Raw genomic sequence first — 5,194 nt, forward strand, 5'->3', positions numbered from 1 at the left:
ATCTCAGCCAATCATACACAAGACAAAGAATGGGGAGTTGCAGTTGTCCTTGTTAGTAGGTTCAGACAAAAGCAAAAATATGTTTGTTCTTGTCACAGCTGAATAAGAGGTCATCCATTAGTGTTATGAATCATGACAAAGAGTGAACAGCAGGCATTCTCTAAGTTTTATATGGAAAGGTAGTTATCGGTAATAAACAGCTTTCCAGAATGCAAAATAGTAACAACACAGGCAGCTACCCATATCAGATCAATTCGTAGCTCCTATCATGTGGCTCTGGGCTGAGCACAGGCAGTGACCAAAATTGGTCTGCATTAGGGCCATTTCCAAGAGGCTCTAGGACCAAAACAACCAGTAGACAGCTTCAGACCATACCAGAGGCCCCACATTTAGCTCTACAAATGACAAGCACAAAGGGTAAACTCAACAGACACCAGAGACACACCAAAATAAATTAAACACCATGAAGTTAGTCCATGCTGTGGTCATAGGCAGTCCTCATAGCCAGTCCATCTGAAGATGAAAAACCACCCACTAATGTGCCAACAGCAATCAAGTCTCAAGCACAGAAAGAGAGGACATATTACTCATATAAGAGATATCCGGGGAGCACCCAGCTCAAGTGACCAGGGAGAATGTGCCACTGGGCCCCATAAGACACCTATTACAAAGGTCACCCTGTCAAGACTGGTAGATGTAGCAAATCTATTTAATGCATAGAAACAAATACAGGGGGTCAGTCAAGATTAGGAGACAAAGAAACATGTCCTGCATGAAATAACAGGAGAAAACTCCAGGAAAAGAATTAAACAAAATGAAGACAAGCAACCAACCTACCAGAGGCAGAGTTTAAACCACTGGTTATAAGGATGCGCAATAAACTTAGGGGAATAATAGCTGAACATGGTGAGAACTTACACAGAGATAGAAACCATAAAAATGAACCAGTCAGAAATGAAGACCACAATAAATGAAATGAAGAATACATTAGATTAAATCAGTGGCAGAAAAAGATGCAGAGGATCAAATTGGCAACTTGGAAAACAAGGTAGCTGAAAATACCCAATTGGAAAAAATAATAATAATAATAATAAATAAACATCATATAAGAAACTTCTGAGACAACATCAAGCATACCAAAAATTCACATCATAGGGATACCAGAAGGAGAAGAAAAAGAGCAAGGAACTGATATAAGATAATTAAAATTCCAAAGGTTAAATACCAAGAGAGAATCTTAAAAGTAGCAAGAGAAATATAGGTAGTTATATACAAGAGAGCTCCCATAAAATTGTCAGCTGATTTCTCAACAGAAACATTGCAGGCCAAAAGAGATTGGTAAGAAATATACAAAGTGCCGAAAAACAAGGACCTACAATCAAGATTTCTCTACCCAGAAAGCCTATTGTTCAGAGTCAAAAGAGAGACAAAGAGATGCCCATACAAGAAAAAGCTAAAGGTGTTCATTACCACCAAACCAGTATTACAAAAAAAAAAAGAGTTAAAGGAACTTCTCTAAGAAGGAAGAAGAAATAAAATAGATAAAAAATATGTATAAGAAATATTTCAAAGAAAAAAATTTTCACTGACAAATGCGAACGCATAATAAAAGCAGTAGATCAATGAACACTAAAGCTGTACAAAAGTTAAAAGGCAAAAATAGGAAGATCATGTGCAATTACAACAGTAAATTAAGGAATACACACAAACACAAAATTTGTAAAAAATAATGATAAAAATATAAACGTGGACAGGATGAGTAAAAATGGCAGTGATTTTAGAATATGTTAGGACTTAAGCAAACATAACCTTAAAATAGAATGTTATATACATAGCTTGGTATCTAGGAAGAACATAATAACCACACACACAAAAAAATACAAGAGATATATAAAATAAGAGAAAAAAAATCCAAACTTTCCAAACTCAACATTACAGAAATTAATAAACACACAAAGAAAGAGAGCAAGAGTTTAAGAAAGGAACATAAAAGAACTACTAAAATCAGAAAACAATAAAATGGCAATAACTAAATACCTATCAATAATTACTTTAAATATAAAAGGGTGGATTAAATGCTCCTATCAAAAGACATAGGATGGCTGAATGGATAAGAAAACAAAATCCATACATATGCTGCCTACAAAAGATGCACTTCAGATCAAATAACACAGAGAGACTAAAACTAAAGGGATGAAAAAAGATACTTTGTGTGAATGGAATTAAACAACAACAAAAAGATGGGGTAGTAACACTTAGACAAAATAGGCTTTAAATCAAAGGCTATAAAAAGAGGCAAAAGAACATATCATAATGATAAAGGGATCAATCAATCCAACAAGAAAATATAACCCTAGCAAAATTTACACACCCAATGTAAGAGCACCTAAATATATAAAGCAAATATGATGGACATAAAAAGACCAACCAATAGTAATAAAGTAATTATAGGTGACTTTAATAGTCTACTGATGTAAATGGATAGATCTTCCAGGCAGATAATAAGAAAACAGTGGCCTTAAATGACACATTAGACAAGGTAAATTTAATCTATATTTTTTTGAACAATTCACACCAAAGAATCAGAATATATATTCTTTGCAAGCACGCATGGAACATTTTTAAGTATAGATGGCATGTTAGGCCATAAGACAAGTCTAAGTGAATATAAGAAAATTGAAATGATATCAAGCATCTTCTCTAATCAGAATGGTATAAACTTAGAAACCAATTAAAGGGAGAAAACTGGAAAACAAACAAAGGAGTAGAGGCTAAATAGCGTACTATTAAACAATAAATAGGTAAATAATAATGAGAGCAAGGAAGAAATAAAAAAATACCTTGAGTCAATGACCATGCCACCCTGAACTTGCCTGATCTCATCTGATCTCGGAAGCTAAGGAGGGTCGAACCTGGTTAGTACTTGGATGGGAGACCACCTAAAAAGACCAGGTGCTGTAGACATTATAAATACATACATACATACATACATACATACATACATACATACATACCTTGAGACAAATGAAAGTAAAAACACAAGAACTGAAGAGTCAGAAAAAATGGTGTAGATAATATAGGATCTGTTCACAAGAACAGATCCTATATTATCCTTGGTGACCAGATTAAAGTTGTGACAAAAACAACGAACAAACGGCAAGGAAAACTGCCTGGTTTCTAGATGAACAAGCCATATGACTAGAGTGAGAACTAGGAAATCACCGTGCAATGCAGAAGGTAGGACAGGATGAAGATGCAAGGCTGTCCTATCCTGAGCAGCTGAGTGGCACCAAGGCCATAGCAGTGGCAGGTGGCACCTGTAGATGCCTCTTAAAGGGGGCCATGTCTGTGAGCAGACTTTCAAGGTGATGGACTTGCTTGCTCTTAGCAACAGCATGGTTCGGCTGTGCAGAGGGCACTAGGGACATACAAGGCATCACTGAGTTGTCAGAGTGAGGGCCTAAGGGAGATGCGCTCTGTATAGAAGTGCCAGGAGTATCCAGTGTTCCTTTGTGAGCCTACACCTTCCCAGTGCGCAGACTCTGCACCGCCATAGTTGAGACTTTATCAAACAGGATAACAGTGGTTTCTCTGCCCAGAGAATTCCCTGAAAGTCTGCCTCCCCCAAATCGTGGCCCCTATCAAGCCACATTTAGTTGTGTCCTTGGCAAGTCCTGTAACACTTGCTGAGCAGCACCAAGACACACACTGGTGGCTGCTGACCTCGGTTTCTGGTGTGGCTTCTTGAGGCACAAAATAAACACAACATCTGTGGATTTCTTGCTGAGTCTTAACAGGTGGTCCTGGAGGGGTACAGGCTAGGGCTAAACTTGGCCTGCAGCTGAACCCCTCTCAAGTCTGTGCCACTGGACACCTACAACACAAAGCTTCACTTAAGAGCTATGCTTAGTACATAGAAACAGACACAGAAATGCAGCCAAAATAGAAAGACAAAGAAGGAAATACTATTTGAGAGAACAGAACAGAGACCCCAAAATAATGGAGTCAAACAATCTAACAGATGCAGAGTTCAAAACACTGGTTATAAAGATGCTCAATGAGCTTATGGGAAGTGTAGATGAATTCAGTGAAAACTTAAACAAAGAGATAAAAATTAAAAAATGGAAATGAAAATTATAAAAGAAAACCAGTTGGAAATGAAAAATACATTATCTGAGATGAGAAGTATATTAAATGGAATTAACAAAGTGAATAAAGAATAGGATCAAATGATCTATATAGGGAATGAGAAAGCCAAGGACACTCAATCAGTATGGCAATAAAAAAGAAGTCAAGACTATAATAATAATTTAAGGAGCCTATAGGACACTATTAAATGTAAAAATATCCATGTCATAGGGGTACCTGAAGGAAAACAAGATGTTGAAGAGCTATTTGAAGAAATAATGATAGAGAACTTCCCAAATCTGTTGAAGGAAACAGGCATAAGACCCCGAGAAACTCAGGGAGTCTCAAAAACCAGGAACCTAAAGAGTCCCACACTGAGACACATCATAATCAAAATGCCAAAGGTTAAATACAAAGAGAGAATCTTAAAAACAGCTAGAGAAAAGCAGCGAGTTACCTACAGCAGATCACCCATAAGACTGGCAGCTGATTTCTCAAAAGAAACTGTGCAGGACAGAAGGACTTGTCACAAAATGTTAAATGTGATGAAAACCCAGGATCTACAACCAAGAATACTTTATACAGCAAAACTATCATTTAGAGTTGAAGGACAAATATAGAGTTTCCCAAACAAAAGTAAGCTAAAGGAATTTATCACCACTGAGCCAGTATTACAGGAAATGTTGGAGGGACTTCTTTAAGAAGAATAAACATGTATTAGAAATAGGAATAATTAATGGTAATAATTATGTTTCTATCAACAACGACCTCAAATGGAAAATAACTAAGTGCTCCAACCAAAAGATTGAATGGCTGAATGGATACAAGACCACTACATATGCTGCCTGCAAAAGACTCACTTCAGATTAAAAGACACACAGACTAAAAGGAAGAGAATGGAAAAAAAAATATTGCCTTGATAGACCTAGAGGATATTGCACTGGATGAAATGGGCCAGATAGAGAAAGACAAAGATTGCATGATTTCATGTACATGTGGAATCAAAAGAACAAAATCAACAATGACAACAACAAAAGTGGAAATAAACTCATAGATGCAGATAATA

At 36.6% G+C, this 5,194-nt stretch overlaps 1 pseudogene; it reads left to right on the forward strand.

Moving 5' to 3' along the window:
- The first annotated feature begins 2,845 nt into the window (after window positions 1–2,845).
- LOC118608538 lies at window positions 2,846–2,964 on the forward strand (annotated as a pseudogene).
- The last annotated feature ends 2,230 nt before the right edge of the window (window positions 2,965–5,194 follow it).

Source organism: Rousettus aegyptiacus, unplaced genomic scaffold (assembly GCF_014176215.1).
Source record: "Rousettus aegyptiacus isolate mRouAeg1 unplaced genomic scaffold, mRouAeg1.p scaffold_m13_p_9, whole genome shotgun sequence".
Classification (NCBI taxonomy): Eukaryota; Metazoa; Chordata; class Mammalia; order Chiroptera; family Pteropodidae; genus Rousettus; species Rousettus aegyptiacus.